Source organism: Pipistrellus hanaki, assembly GCF_964339955.1.
Source record: "Pipistrellus hanaki genome assembly, chromosome: 7".
NCBI classification, from domain to species: Eukaryota; Metazoa; Chordata; class Mammalia; order Chiroptera; family Vespertilionidae; genus Pipistrellus; species Pipistrellus hanaki.
The window spans coordinates 34,641,141-34,658,555 of record NC_140509.1 but is presented as its reverse complement, the minus strand read 5'-3'; positions in this window follow the sequence as shown (position 1 = coordinate 34,658,555).

The window sequence follows — 17,415 nt, the reverse complement described above, 5'->3', positions numbered from 1 at the left end:
AATATAGTCTAGCTTTTGTTTTTGAATTTTATAAAAATGGAATTGTACTCTAAGCATCCTATTGAGACTTGCTCAACATTATGTTGGTAATAACAAATGGTATTGCTTGTAAACTTGCTTATTCACTTACATTGCCATTGTAGGAATACATTTAGATTCATAAAATATATTTTTACTTCTGTTATTGACATTGGTTTGTTTCCACCTCAGGGCTATTATGCATAATGCTGCCATAAACACTCTAGGACATGACTTCTTATGCACATTTGCAACAGTTTTTCTTTATATTCGAAGTGTATATAGAAGTAGAATAGATTGGCGCATCAGGAATGAAAGTGTTCAAATTACTTAGATAAGTCAAACTACTTTCCAAGGTGGCTACACACCTAACACTCCCATCTGCAAGGAGCAGGAGTTCTCGCACCACATAGTTCCAATACTGGCTATATTAAGTGTTTTAATTTTCACTAGTCTGGTGGATGAGTATTGCTCTTTCAAAATCATTTTAATTTGAGTTTATCTTATGGTAGTTGAGTAGTATTAACTTTTCTTGTGTTATTTCAGACATTACAAGCATGTCAAACTCATGACCTGCCTGGAATGTCCTCTCTTTGAAGGACTGTGCAGGTCTTTTTCTGTTTTTGTAATGAATTGTCTCTCTTTATTTTATTGATTTGTAGGAATTTAAATATTTTGTAGGTAGTTCTACTTTGTGGTTTGCCTTATCACTTTCTTTTATGTGGAATGGTTCTTAATTTAAATGCATTCAAATTAATGAGTTAATGTGCTTATTTCTTTATTAAAATGACATGAAAATGTGTCTGTCCTATGAAATAGCTCAGTCAAAATGGGAGTGTTAATATATTGAGAAAATAACAGATTTGAATACACTTTGCTAGCTTTAAAAACATCATCTAAAAGCACTGCAATCAATGTTGCATTCACAAGAAAGAGAAGGCAGAGAGAAAAGAGAAGAGGATGGGAATTAAAGGAAACAAGAAATAATGTGGAGGGATAGCTGAGAAGATAGGAGAACAGTCAACACCGCATAATGCCACAAAGAGGAAATGGAACATAGCAAGCATAAGGGATGTTGTTCAAAGATTTAAGTGCTGCTCAGAGTCCAAAGACCATGAGGCTTCACCTGTCCGCCCTTCCTAATTCCTATCTTGTAGAAAGTGCTGCTTTCTAACCCATCAGACTATTCAAGTGCCAGGTGGCCCGTCCTTTTCTCTCGCAGCCCCTTTTCTCCCTTGGCTCATAGCTTTCCTCCCTGTACCACACATCCTGCTGGGAGCTTTCCAGGTGGGGACACTGGGACACAGCTACGTGTGTCATTCAGAATCATCAAGGCGGCCAGAAAATGGAGCATTAGGTAATGCTTACTATTGGTTTTAATACGAGACGCCAATCTTCAGTGTTTTTGCTCCAATCTTATCTGTTAGCTTCTACCATTCAGTTATTTATACTCCAGGGAAGTTAAAAAAGAGGTCAAAAGGCAAACAACCTCATGATTATACTGACAGATCATTAAAGTGCCAATATGTTATAGGGTAGAAGAAGAATAGACTTTAGAATTGAATTTCATGGAATCTCTTGATATCAGGTTTTTTTTGTTGTTGTTTTTTTTTTTTAAATTGGGGATAATATGGCCCTGCCACCAAACTATTCAATTTTGCCAATAACTAAACTTGATGAAGAGTTTGCATTCCCTTAAAATAATGGTGTTACAGGATAGATTAATAAACATCACATATCACACTGGGCTTTCTGTGCTGTAGTGGGAGAGATGTCTTATGTGATTAATGGTACATGATTCTTTTTTCACTATTACTGTGAATAACAAGGCGAATTTAAAAGGGTTATTTATTTAGTCATACACACACACACACACACACACACACACACACACACACACAAACACACGACCATTGATTTAACCCAAGGAAGGATGATAAAGTAACTATGTTCCATAATAAAATATGTTTTATGGTCAAGTTTTTTTTTTTTTAAACTTTTAATGGAGTTAACTTCTGAGGTTTCTATTTAAAGACACTTTAAATGTTTTTTAAGCTATTACCTAACAACACCGTAATCTCTATGTGACAAGTGTAAGTGTCCATTATTGTGCTGGGGAGTAATATAACTCTTTATCGATTTTTATTTCTGTGCCTTCCTTCAAATAGCAGGCTGCCAAGAACCTTTCTGATGTAATTGCAGTTGTGAATAATGGCACCTCCCACCACCTTTATGTTTGTCTTTCATATCTTCTGTGCATTCTGCAAACGCCTAAGAAAAGCTTCTTTGGAAGTTCATCATAAAAAGAATCTAGAAGGTTCTCAAGGAGCTTGAGTCCAATGGATAAAAGCAAAAGTCAACATTTTCTATTTTACTGTTACACATGTCCCCATCCCCCATCGCCTTTGCCCACCTCCCCTCCCAGCCCCGGTCCCGCTTCCCTCTGGCCATCACCGCACTGTTGTCTGTGTCTGTCAGTTATGTTCTTTGGCTATTCCTTTAAAAATGTACATGTCTCCTGTTGTTTGATCCTTACCTCAAGCCCCTAAAATGGATACTATAGTTACCCCTAGTTTACAGATAACTTAAAGGAGGCTCTGACAGGTCATTCTCAGATAAAGGAGTCTCCTGGATGGAATCTTTTTATCTTTCTAAATCTGCTCCTAAAAACTGGGAAAGCAACAATGTAGGCAAGCAAGCAAGCAAACAAAAAGCCAGTGGGCCACATCTACTACAAAGCAGGCTACAGGAAATGCTCATCGATTTTGGAACACGCATGGGAGGAGACAAATACTAATAGCTGCTGGATGTAAATGACACCAGGGACTGTGCCTTGGATTAGAGAGGAGAACGACCCAAACTGAGCAACAGGACCGTAGATTGGGCAATTGCTGAAATGTAAAGTGGGAGGGGACTTCACAGACTCCAGTTATCAGGAGAGGGGATAGGGGAGGCAGGCAGGAAGACCTGATGCTGTTTGCACATCTGGACCCTATCCACTCACCACACTCACCCCCTGGAGCTCCTTCCAGGTCATTCCTGTACTAAGAGGAAGTACTGGGGAGAGAATTCCAGTTGAGTGTGTTAGCTTGGTTTACTCTAAAATAATGAGACGTCAGTTCTGTGAGCTCCCCTTTGGATTGCTGCCCTGAGTCTTGCAAATGTCAGGAGTGGGTCTCATCCCCAATATCAGCGACGCAGCTGCTGTCAAACTCCAGGCGGCAGGGGCCAAGGCAGTGGCTTCCGCAGATGGCAGAGCAGCTGCTCCTCGGACAGTCAGCGTGTGTGGAGCCTACGCTGTCCTAGAAAGTGCATTTCACTCGGCGGACCCGAGTGTGAGAACATGGACTAATACTCATTTCTCCACCCTGTGAGCACAGTCCTGTTTCAGTGGCTGTTTATTCCCCAGAGTGGAAAAAGAAACCTATCTACGAGAAGCTTGCAGCCTTTCTCATCTCATATTTTTAAAAGACGTTAAAGATACTCGGAGAGATAAAAATGTGGGTAGTTTCTCCTCAAATCTGGGAAAAGTGATTTCTGGTCTCTTCTTTCTGTATGTATGGATATATTGTCTCATTTTAAAATCTAACTTATTAACTGATAAATAAGAATTTAACTTAATTCATTTTCACACCATTCTTATGATGTAACCTTTTCTTTTTTTCTTCTTCTTCTTCACTTTACCAAATAGTTCTCATTTGTTCGGCAAGGGGGAAAGAAGGGATTTTAGCATGGGATTTAAAAATTCTCCTTGCTGTTTTAACAGCAAATACATGACAGAAAACCCAAAAGTAGAAATCATCTGGTGAGTAGGTGCCCGTTTTAAAGGGCATCTCCTGCCGCTTCACATGGCCTTAAGGCTGGGAGTCAGGCTGGGGGCAGTGGCTATTTCTCTGCGTTAAGCATTCTTCCAGTGCCGCCCAACTGCCTCACTTTTCTTCTCCTCACCGGTGACATATTTTAGGACTGGAACAATATAGATTTGTACTATAATCCCAGCAGGTAACATCTGTTGCAGGATTTTCTTTTTGCTATATTAGGAAATAGAAATAAGTCATCTTGAGCTGTGTAAGACTAAGCCATGAATTAAAGAAAGGAGTCAACAGTTAACTATTTTTATCTGCAAGTTTCCATGCTTCAAATTAAACAAGTGTCATTCTGGAGAAAAAAGAGAGAGAGAGAAGCATTTTATTTACTTAAATGAGGATTGAATGGAAGCATCGGGAGACATATGGGTTTTATCCCAGTGAAAGTGTTTTGTGGCAGATCTAGGAAAATGCATTAGTGTGTGCTCTGAGGTCCCTCAAAAACTCCATGCTAGAACCAGATGATGATTGGCCCACCGATGGCCGTCTACGGAATGACTTCCTTCGCAGGAGAATTAAGGCAATATGGAACAAACATGAGCGATTAGATCTTAATTAAACTTCTGGGCTGGTAATTAAGGAGGCAGTAGTGGTGATGTGCTTTTCATTATAAACAAGCATCTGCACATTCGTTTATGTTGGTTGTCTAGTGCTCTCTGCACCAGGTAAATAACCCGGGGAAATTTGTAACCGTTCTGACTTTGCCTCATAAATTCGGCAAGTTAGTTTCCTTCTTTTATTTCATTTGAGACTCAGACTACCAAGGAGGATTTTAAAGATCAAGGAGAGGAAAATTCCATGCAGAAATAATGTCACAAAAGAATAAATCCATTAAGTTTACCCTATTCCTGTCTTCATTTCTCCCTTACTCCTGCCTGCCCCAGCCTATACCAGAGTACATCCTAGTAGCACCAGTTCTTTATCTCCTGAGTTTCTTTCCCCCCTAAGCTTTCATGTCGTGAGGAGTGAAAGATGATCAGAGAACAGTGATAAACTAGCAAATGCCATAAATAGCAGCCTGTGTGTTGCAGCATGACCTGGACCTGCTTTTAAAAAGAGGATTCTTTGTAGATGCAAGTCTAACAAAAAGAATCCTTCTCCTGATGTGTTCTCCCCCAGGTTTCCCCCCTTGTAACAGGCTCTCTAGGAATACTCTTTGAAGGGAAAATCATAGGGCTTTCAGTAGGAGTCCTTTCTTTCAGTTTCTCCACCCCCCAAAAAAACTGCATCTGTTTTTTTTTTTGTTTGTTTGTTTTTTTGTTTTTTTTTTCTTATAGCCAGATGGACCACAGTTTCCTAAAAGGATTCTTTTTATCTACAAAGCAGGAGAGAATTATTATGCTACTTCAGGACCTGTTTCTGGTGGGGGTGGGATGCTATAGTCTAGTATCTTCCCTCTGTTTTAAGTTGACTTTATATTTCAACGTGAGTCTATTTGAATCAGTAATAATAAAATAAACTTTTCTACAGTCCAAAGGAAAGCATTCTAGTCCAGTTCTTTAGAAGATGAATAGAATTATACCTAAAAATGTATTTTAATGCACAAAATATTATGTGCATACATATATCTGTATAGATATTGGGTCGGCAGCTAAGTAATTGCGGGTTTCACACATATATGGCTTCAGTTGAATTTTTAGTTTTGCAGACGTAGTACAAATGTAAAACACATTTTGTTATTTGATAGTTGGCTATTCAGCTGTTAATCAGTAAAAAAAGTTTTTTGATCTGTTTTGTAGTTTTCGTTTGGCGTTCATTGAAAAATGGAAAATCAAAAGGAACATTTTCGTCATATTTTGCTTTTTTATTTCCGCAAAGGGAAAAACGCATCGCAAGCTCATAAAAAGTTATGTGCTGTTTATGGTGCCGAAGCCTTAAAAGAACGGCAGTGTCAAAATTGGTTTGCCAAATTTCGTTCTGGTGATTTTTCACTCAAAGATGAAAAACGCTCTGGTCGTCCAGTTGAAGTTGATGACGCCCTAATCAAAGCAATAATCAATTCGGACTGTCACAGTACAACACATGAGATTGCAGAGAAGCTTCATGTATCACATACATGCATTGAAAATCACTTAAAACAACTTGGCTATGTTCAAAAACTCGATACATGGGTTCCTCACGAACTGAAAGAATCACAGTTAACGCAACGCATTAGCAGCTGCGATTTGCTAAAGAAACGTAATGAAAATGATCCATTTTTAAAACGACTGATAACTGGCGATGAAAAATGGGTTGTTTACAACAATATCAAGCGGAAAAGATCATGGAGCAGGCCAGGTGAACCAACTCAAACAACATCAAAAGCTGATATTCATCAAAAGAAGGTTTTGTTATCAGTTTGGTGGGATTATAAAGGAATTGTCTACTTTGAACTCTTACCACCCAACCGAACGATCAATTCTGATGTCTACATTGAACAACCAACGAAATTAAACAATGCAGTTGAAGAAAAGCGGCCCGAATTGACAAATCGAAAAGGTGTTGTATTCCATCATGACAATGCAAGGCCACACACATCTTTGGTCACTCGGCAAAAATTAATGGAGCTTGGTTGGGATGTTTTGCCACATCCACCATATAGTCCTGACCTTGCACCATCTGATTACTTTTTGTTTCGATCTTTACAAAACTCCTTGAATGGTAAAAATTTCAATAATGATGATGATGTCAAATCGTACCTGATTCAGTTTTTTGCTAATAAAAACCAGAAGTTTTTTGAACGTGGGATTATGATGCTGCCTGAAAGATGGCAAAAGGTCATTGATCAAAATGGGCAATACATTACAGAATAAAGTTATTTAGTTCCATGAAAAAATTGTCTTTGATTTTCTTTAAAAAATCCGCAAGTACTTAGTTGCCGACCCAATAGATAGCTATTATAGTTAACTAGTAAAATAAGTACTAACCAAAAAATGATTTTGAAAATATGATAAAATATAGTCATTAAAATAATTAGAAAATAAGAGCTAACATTTCCTTAACTGATACATATAAACCAATTGCAACTTTGGGTGCATTGAATGTATTGTGTCATTTAAACCTCAAAATAATGTAATTAGTGAATATTTTTATTATCTCAGCCTTACAGATGAACACACCGGGTAACCAATTATGTAGGATGGGGCTTAATAAACAACTTATTTTTGATGGATTGAATTAACTATTTACTAACTAAAAATTTATTTAAATACAGTCATGTGTCACATAATGATATTTTGATCAACAAAGGAGCACACATTCGGCGGGTCCCATAACATAATAATGGAGCAGAAATATTCTTATTGTGAGGTAGTGGCTGAAGTGGTCTTACTGTTGAAGTGCATTAATCACATTTTGTAACAATGCCGGTATAAACACACCTGATGAGCTGCCAAGTCATATCAAAGCATAAAAAGCACATATAATTATGTACAGCACATCATGCTTTACATGATAAAAAAACGACTGTGTTACTGGATTATGTATTACTGTACTAATGATATTTTCATGTTCTCTTTCTACTTATTCAATAATTTGCTGTAAAATAATGTTGTGATGTGCTGGCAGCAGTCTTGTACACCTTGTGTCTTACTGAGTCTCTTGATTGCATCATTTTTTTCTTGTGCTTGACTTAATGTCATGTCATTTTGTTCATAATGGCCCCTAAGCATTCCCACAACCAAAGTCACTTTCTGCATTTCTCAGAACACATCCTTGTCATAAAGCAACACGTGACTGAATATATTTATATATTAAACATAAATTTATATTAGGTATTTTTCATATTAATATGTACGTGCATACTACAAATTTAATTAAATCTCTAGTTAAATAATTTAAAAAAATTAAGTATTAAACCTATTCTATTTAGTAGCTAATTACTATTCTGTGTGTGTCTGGTAGATAATATGTAAACCTACATATATTTATATTTATATTTACATAGTAAGGAGAGGAAGAAAAAATTAATGTCCATGAGTTGCCTGCATTTTTACAAATCTTACAAATGAGACCTCATTCGCCTCTCTTTCTTCGGAACTACTTTATTTTCAATGATGTCTGGATAATAAACAGCCTTGGAAGACAGAAATAGTGTATGTGGAACAGATAGGCTTGCTTAGTCTTAGAGGCAGAGATAGTGTTATCCAGCCTATGTTAAGGATAGGCATACAAGAGTTTCAGGTTCCCTAAGCTCGGGGTTCCTCTCCTGTAAGGCAGTCTGTTGTGTGTGTGTGTGTGCATGCCAGGTTACCTGATCCTCTTCACATCATGTGGAAGTGAGGTTTGCAAAAGGAGTATGATAAATGCTGACGCTCTGAATGCTGCCATTGGTGTATCCAGTTCCTTTGTTTCTGACCCAGGTATCCTGTTTCCTTTGCCAGCACCCATGAAACTGTGAGAGGATACCTTGTCAGCTTACAAGTAAGATAAAAACTCGCTCCCTTCATGGTTTTTTTCCTCTGCTTTTTGATATATAGGTATGTTGTGTTTCCTTTCTGATCTTCTTAAAATTCAAAAGTAGCACTTATTGATATTCACTTATTGATACCTTTATCTCCCTCCCTCCCCCCCCCTCTCTATCTCTCTCTCTCTCTCTCTCCCTCTCCCTCTCCCTCTCTCTTTCTCTTGTTTATTCCTACCAAATCATGGAAAGGGCAAATGGAAGAGAACAGGAAGAGGGAATGTATCAAGGACAACAAAAGGCTCAAGAAATGACAACTTGGTCAAACAGACCCACAAGCATAGACTTTGTGATTGTGCTTTGGCTATCTTACTCTGTATCAGACGCTCTTGGAGCATTTGGGACCAATTAACCTCCTAACAAGACCAATCTTCCTTTGAAAAGGTGATCTACTCTATATTATTTCTCTAATAAGGTCCTAAATATTTCCCCCATAAAGTACTAGCATTATGGATACAATTTGGTGATAGGAAAACAGTTCTTTAAAAGAGCTGTTCTTCCCTAACCGGTTTGGCTCAGTGGATAGAGTGTCAGCCTGCGGATTGAAGGGTCCCAGGTTCGATTCCGGTCAAGGGCATGTACCTTGGTTGCAGGCACATCCCCAGTGGGGAGTGTGCAGAAGGCAGCTGATCGATGTTTCTCTCTCATTGATGTTTCTAACTCTATCCCTCTCCCTTCCTCTCTGTAAAAAAATCAATAAAACATATTTTTAAAAAATGAAAGAGCTATTCTATTGAAGGATAGCAGTTCCCTAGAAACCAGATAATAAATGCCAACTCCTTTAGTGGCAAGCAAAACTGATATTCATCTTATATCCTTTTTATTATTCTACAATAGATCTATTAGAAAACGACACTTCTAACAGAAATTGCTTCTTTTAAGCTTATATCTATAATAACAAGTGCATTCTATAATCATATAAATATTCTGTTATTAACACTGAAACATCACTATAATTTTGAAGGGTGATAATAACATTTAAAGATAATGCCATATATATATATATATATATATATATATATATATATATATATATATAAAGATAATGCTAAATATATATATATATATTTCTGTACTAACTTTCCTGATTTTTAGTTAAACCTAAGACAGTTAATTTATTTGGTTTTTTTTATGTGGTGATTTAACTGTTTTAATCAAAGGCAGTGCTAAACTTTACTTTCTGCAAACCCACACTGTCCTTGACTTGTAAAGCACTTTCCTCTTTTACTGGGACCTTCAGTAAAGTGTCTTTGCTGTGTTGGGTAGCATAATGCTTGCTGTTTTAATGAACCACCTCTCAAATTTCAGAGCCCTAATGCAGTAATGGCTTATTTTTTTTTTAACTTATATTAAATCCTATGCAAGTTCTTCTGGTTAGTGGGGTAGAGAATTCTATTCCATATAGTCATCCAGGGACCCAGGATATTGGAGGTTGTACCATCATCAGCACATGTCTCCCATGGTCATCCTGGGTTGGTATTCGACTGTCAGAGAGGGAAGGAGAAAGTACTACAAAAAAACTATTCCCACTTCAAAAGCACCTTGAGACCAAAGTGTCAGATATTACTTCTTCTTATAATCCATTGGCAGGAATTAATCAACAGCCCCACAGATGAAAGGATGACTGGCAAGTGTAACCCATGATTGGACAGTAACTTCATAAAAATAACTTCTGAATTAGATCATGCATTTTTGGTGGAATGAACATCCCTGACTCATCCCTTACTCTCCAAAGCACCTTTAGAGACCCCTTAATATTTTAACAATGCATTAATTTTATTCTTATGAGGAATTGTGGAAGCACTGACTTATTATCATATAAATAAAGTAGTATCAACTTATTCAAATTTACACTTGTTGTGATCACTATAGTCACAATGGAATAGTCAGCACAAAATGTAATAAGATAACAATTCTAAATATATCTGTGGGGGCCCTGTCCAAGGAGTCCAGTCCCTGATAGGGGGGTTCGGACCTGACAGTATCCTTTCTAGTTACCCCCCCCCCCCAGAACTGTAAGTCCAAAAAAAAGGAAAGGGAAAAGAATAGAGCATGGTCATGCATAGAAAAACGTTATTTAGTTCTCAAAATATGTGGTTATTATTAACTACTGAACAAGTCCATTGAGTTTTATAGATGGCCAAATCAGGCAACACAAAGTATACCTAAGGTATTTCCTACCAGGCCTCTGCCACCCAGTGACATTCCCCAGAAGAACAGGTGTTCATTAGAAGCATGTATTCACCTCTTGCTATATTTAATAATCAGATAAACATATTTACTGGAAATATAAATGCATGTATTGATTTATATAGCATCAAACATATGATTAAGGATTTAGACAAAAAATGTAGAATTTGGTTGAATTCTTCCAGCCTCTCATAGGTCATAGGCTCAAAACACAATTCTTATGTTGGCTCCTTTCTTTGTGATTTATCACTTTATTACCATGGACTAAACTGAAGGTAGACCGAAACAATCGCATGTCAATGTGGGTTGGAACTTTCAGGTGTTTTTTTGTTTGTTTGTTTGTTTTTTTTTGTTTTTTTTTTGAGTCGGAAGAAATAACAATGGACTTGAGATTGTACACATGCCCTGACCGGTTTGGCTCAGTGGACAGAGTGACAGCCTGTGGACTGAAGGGTCCCAGATTCGATTCTGATCAAGGGCATGTAGCTTGATTGTGGGCACATCCCCAGTAAGAGGTGTGCAGGAGGCAGCTTATTGATGTTTCTCTCTCATCGATGTTTCTAACTTTATCCCTCTCTCTCCTTCTCTGTAAAAAATCAATAAAGTATATATTTAAAAAGAATTGTACACATGGATTATTAGCACAGGTTCTAGATTATGTGGTTCTTTGACATTTTTGGAAATGACTGAGAAATTTATTGCATCTGGTCATGTGGTCATCTTCTACTTATTGTTATTATTTTTTTAAACTAGCATGCAACCAGGTAGGTGCAAACAACCCAGGGGGAAGGAGGGCGCTGGGACACTGCTCAGAGTGTAGGAGCCCTGCTAATTAGGAATTAAGTCTAGTCAGACCACTTGGCATCAGGCTATTTACTTTTTTATGTGCATCGGGATATTTTTTAGGAACTGTTAAATAATAGCACAATCAGTTGTGACCTGGTATAATGTGATATGGAATTGTTTCCGCAGAAATTAAACTGTAGACATAGGATCCGTATTATCTGCAACATGTAAAAATATATGCAGAAAAACTAAAGCAGCGTTTTTCTATAGGAATATATATTTGCAACCATAGTAAATTCATCTCATATATTTGTACAAATATTCTTCAGTGCAAACCCAGACCTAAATCATGCTGGTTTGTCTTTTGTATACTTCTTTTTTAGGGTTTTCTTGTTATATGTGAAATTGTGAAGGACTGCCATGTATTTCTCTGAAAATTTATACTTTTATCAACGGTATGTTTCTAAATCCATAATATTTGAATCTGTGTAAGGCTATTTGGGTAGTTTCATTGCTGTCTGCTTATTTCATTTGCCTGTTTTGCATCTTTGGCCAACTCGCAAAGTATGGTTCCCAAACCACCAGCATCCACATTCCCTAAGATCTTTTTTAAGTTCAGAAATCCTGTCCCCATTCAGACTACTTACTGAATACATATGGACATTTTTAGTAAGGTGCATATAGAGTGCCTTAAGGGTAGGATGGAGGGGGTATCTATAATAACAATAAAGGCTGGGGGGGGGGGGGGGAAGTGCCTTGGCTTGAGGTAGAATTGATCATGCATTTTCCTTGTACCACAGGGATGACATGTGACCCAGCATTGGCCAATGAGAGCACCACAACCTTAAGAACTGTTTGCTTGATTTAGAGTTGGTTGAGTGGTGAGCCCATGAAAATCTGCATCGCCCAGGAAACCTGTGGCAGGGTTATCCAAAGGAGCTATCTTCAGGCTGCTCAGTTTTCTGAATCAAGTTCCATAATCCTAATGCCAACATTTTCATTATATAGAGAGACAACCTAAGAATGAAGGCAAGAGAAGGGGATGGAGAAACGGGAGACAGAAAAGGAAACAAAGGAGAAGAGGAAGGGAAAGGGTAGGGAAAAAGATGATTAAGCTCCTGATACCTTCTGTGGCTTAAGCCAGCATCACTATGGGATTTCCAATTACATGTCATTAAATTCCATTTCTTATGTTAGAGTTGGCTTTCTGACACTTGCAAATGAATGTGTCCTAATTGTACAGATGATAAAAGTGTCTGCAGGAGGAATTTAATTACTAAACTACCAGTCCACGGTCTCTTAGTGTGCCTTACGTTTAGAAACATGATTTAATTGTCAGCTTCAGACTGATTCACTCTCTAATGTATTCAACAAAGCAACATCATGTTTTGAATTCCTGAATTACAAAACACGTGCTTTTGCTTGAATAATTAAAAATGTGGTTGCTAGTGATCTTGCTATAATGATTTAAGTTAAGGATTGATGAAAATGCCAGGGATTAGTGTTTTTACCTGGTTATTAAAAATTCTTAGCTTGAACTGCTTCTTATCATCTCAGTGATTTTAAGCCTCTTAATATTCTCTGAAAATATGTTTGATAATATTGACATACTATAGGTAAACAGGTTAAAGAACACAGCTGATAAAAAACAAATATTTCTTCTTCCCACCCTTCCTGTTTTTTGCTTACTTCCTCAGCTTGACTCACTTCCCATCTTTAACTCTTCACCTTCTCTTTCCTTTCATTTTTATTCCTGGTCCAAATAGTGGGCAGCATCAAATACCAAAGCCTATGTTTTATCATATTGAAATTAAACAATTTGTAATTTTCCCATATTATGAAATTGTAGTTATCATATTGTCCAGTAAATATTATATATCCTCTTACTGGGAATGTTAAAAAATACAAAACATTGCAAAGCAGAGATTAGGGTTGACTTAAATGCATTTATTTCATTATGTAATATATTAATTTGGAAATTATGCTGTAGACTCACACACAATTTCATTTGTGATTCATCACAAAATAGAAAGTTTCAATGTGCAGTTCTATTTATCAGTTTAACTATATATCTATTTATTACTCTATCAACTAACTATTCATCCATCCATCTTATCCCCTATGGTAAGCCAGACTTTTGAGGGTTGAGCCAGGCTAAGAGCAATACTGAGTTCTAAACATCAAAGGAGATGCTCTTTCTACCTACTTGCTATAAATCCAATTTAAGTTACAAATATTTTCCAGAGAGGAAGAACAAAGGCTAATTTTCATTCATTCAATTAGTTACCTGTTTAATACTTTTGCATTCTGAGGTTCTGTGGAATTAGGGAAAGGAAAATAGTTAAGTCATTATTCTTCTAATATAACTAGTGGCCCGGTACACAAAATTTGTGCACATTAAAAGGGAATTAATTAGAGGAAATATTTTAATATTGCTGTTTTTCCTTTTTCTATAATAAGTGTCAGAGATGAAAAAAAAAAAAGAAAGAAAATTAGCAAAATGTATATGAAAAATCTTCCTCCTGTCAGAGTCTGGGGCATGCCATGGGACCCAGAATCAAGTCCCCGCCTACCCATTTGTGCCTTGAAATTGCACAAGACCCAGACTGGGCTGGCTCTACCCTCATTGGGCAAGATCCAGAACCTACTGGCCCTACCCAGTCAAGCCCCACTGGGCGGGCAGGGGCACAGCCTCAGGTCCTCTGGCCCAGGGTCTGCAACACAGCCTGACATCCCTCTTCAATCTTTGCCAGGGTGAGGTTGCAGCCTGAGGTCTTTCACCAAACCCCACCAAGTAAGGAATGCAGCCTCAGGTCCCTGCTGATCGCTCGTTATGGGACCCCCGCCTTTGCTGTGGGTACAGCCATCTTCTGATAGTGCGATGAGTGAGGATCAATTTGCATATTACCTCTTTATTATATAGGTTTAGATAGGATGTGATATGTTTATTAAGTGGTTGGGGCTTGGAGAGGTTTGGGAGAAGAGGCCTTATAACTTTTCCTGAGAATTATTATTAAAATACCCAGAAGCCTAGATTTCCTCCTTTTCCATGCAAATTTGAGGATGTGTCAAGGTTTGGAGTGGTCTTTGTGAGAAAGTTTTCAAGGGCATGTTTCCAATATACTTCAACTTTCTCTGGCTCCTCCACCATTTATAACTACTTCGTGGTATTTCCAACTGGTGTTCTGGGAGCAGAGATGAGGGGGCAGTTAGTTCTGTGTAGAATAGAGTCGGAGAACTCGGGGAAAGATCTTAAAGCTATTGTGCTCATTGCTTTTGTATTTGAGGTGGGCCTTGAAGAATCAGATCAATAAAATAGGTGGAGAAATAGAGGAAAGAATTTCAGCTTGTGGAAATTGAGGCATTATGTTTATTAAGCTTTTACCTTATGCCACACACATTCCTCAGATCATAGAGAAGAAGGTGAAGGACAGAGATTACATATTTTTCCTATAATTTCATAGGTGATAAAACCTGGGGCTGTTTGTGAATCCCAGCTTTCTGTTAAAAAAGTGTGCTCTAAACCTCCACACTTGGCTTCTATGAAGGTAGGTCTTAAGGGAATAATGATCATTTGGATGCATCAGGGTCACTACTTATTGTGATGAGAATTGACTTTATCTGTAACATAGTATTGGTCAAGCCATCTATCTCCTAGTATATTAATGTTGATTTTTACTCTTCCACAGTCTATTGTCTATATTAAAACACTTTCCTGAAAATTGTCATTTCTGCCTCATAGTGAGTTCTGTGTGTGTGAGTTCCCTGTGCATGTGTATGCATACTTGTGTTTATGTGTGTGAGTGTACACACACACACACATTTATATATGTGCTGAGTCCTCTAGTTGCTCCTATCAGGGTATAGTCTGTAACCAAGCATAGGTGCATTCTTGACATGCCACATGCCATGGGCTTGTGCACAGACAGATGCCTAGCAGCTTATGGAACTGTGGATGAAAGAGCACCAACCACATGATCCTTTAGAGTGAAATTTTCTTTTCAGACTGAAGTCCGGTGGTTTGGATTCTTAGAATGAATTTTGGTGTGCAATATCTACTTTGTGGAGAGAATAGAAGTCTAGTCTCAAATGTTGTTTTACGTGTGAAAATGATATCAAAGACTGTTCCTTGCCCTCATTTTTCATAAGCCACTTCATTCAGTCCCAAATTCATTATCAAAATCCTTTGGCATGTTGTCATCCACCCCTAAATGTTATTGCATGTAATCTCTCAGGGACAGGGGGTAGTTCAAATGCTAACAGAGAATGTGCATGTGGTTGTTAGAGTAGGCCAGGTGCCTTACTTAGCCCTCTGTATGCATTTCCACCTCATTGCTTATGGAGACTCTGAAAGAGGCTAGCTTCAGCCAGCTCCAGAATACCACGCGCTGCCCTGGCAGGTCATCCTTCTGCTTGTCGGTGCAATGAGATAGGAATGATAGGATTGAAAAGCAATAAGTTTTTAAAAGATATTTTTAACACTTGAAAAATAATGTGTATATTCATTATGGTCAAATGTTACATTCGGCTCATTCAAAAATAATTCAAGCTGTGAAACTATAAACCTTAATATTTGCTAAGGTCAAGGAGACACATGAGAAATTCTCAGTAAATGTTAGTTATGTAAAGTGAAGCTGTTTATACAGCTTTCATTATTTGAACTTCCATTCTCATGATGAAAACATTTGATATCATAAGTAAATGCAACTTTTTCGTTTTAATCAGGTTTTCTTTGGGGACAAGGGCTAGCTTGTATTTTCACTTCCTCCTTGGTTATTGTGTTCTGAAAAAAAATGATTGTGTTGCCTAATTGACTTTATAAAGATATTTTGTTCTGTTTTCCCATTAAAACATGGTTCAAGACTAAGCTGTTTCAAGAAAAAAGGCAAAGAAGCTATAGTCCCAAATCCCAGTTGAGGAGCAAACACTATTTCTGTTGAAGAAATTCATTAGTATTATGAACTTAAATTAGAAAATTATATATATATATATATATATATATATATATATATATATATATATATGTATATAATCATGAAGTGAGCTTAGATCTGATAGATTATACATTTTAAAATTCTCTATGTGCTGCTCTTTCCATTTGATTCCATGGCATACCGTCCTTTTGAAAGTGGATTTGTGATCCTATGAGTGTAATTTTTTTCAGTGTAATTCTATTTTATTTGTTTGCATTAATAAAAATCAAGGAATATGTGCTTCTATGCAGTAGATAAATATGAGAAGTTTTCTAAGGACATGGGAAGAGTAAAAAGGAAGGGGTGTCATTTTAATTGTGGCCAATCTTAATGGAAAACAGAAGCTAAGGAAAAGAAAATCCTAGCCCTGTGAGGATCACATGTTTCATTTTTTTTTTTTTGGGGGGGGGGGGGAGGGAAGGGACCAGAATTTGCTGAGTACAGAGATAATGCTCATATTTGTTGGAAGGCAAAAAAAAATTGAGAAAGGACAGCTTCAGACACATGTAGATTTTTCAAGTTGCTGCTAATAAGTTTTCACCTTCTATTGGTGTGATCATTTCATTGGTTTGAGAGCTATGATGTTACCAGTTATCCCAACTATTTGGCCAGAGTCCTCTTAGTAGATAAAATACTGCCTAAAGTCCTGTTCACACTGCTCTTTGTTCAACTGTAGCTATATAATTATTGCAATTTAATGAATCTATTCTCTCAATTTATTGAGCATTTTTAATATATGCAGAAATAAATATAAGAATTATTAGGTCCCAGTTGCTACATATATATTTATTCAATCTTATGACTTATAACATTTTTAAAAAGTTTTTATTTATTTTAGAGAGAGAGGAAGGGAGAAGGATAGAGAGATAGAAACATTCATGAGAGAGAAACATCAATCAGCTGCCTTCTGCACGCCCCTATTGGGAATCGAGCCTGCAACCTGAGCATGTGCCCTGATGGGAAATCAAGCTGGTGACTTCTTAGTTCATGGGTCAATGCTCAACCACTGAGCCACACCAGCCAGACAACTTATGCCATTTAAGCTACTTTTTTTTTTCAGCCATAAAACTCATTTTATTCAAAGTGAAGACTTAAGGGAAAAAAAAGTAACATAAACTGGAAAAAGAGAGGTTAACGTGGA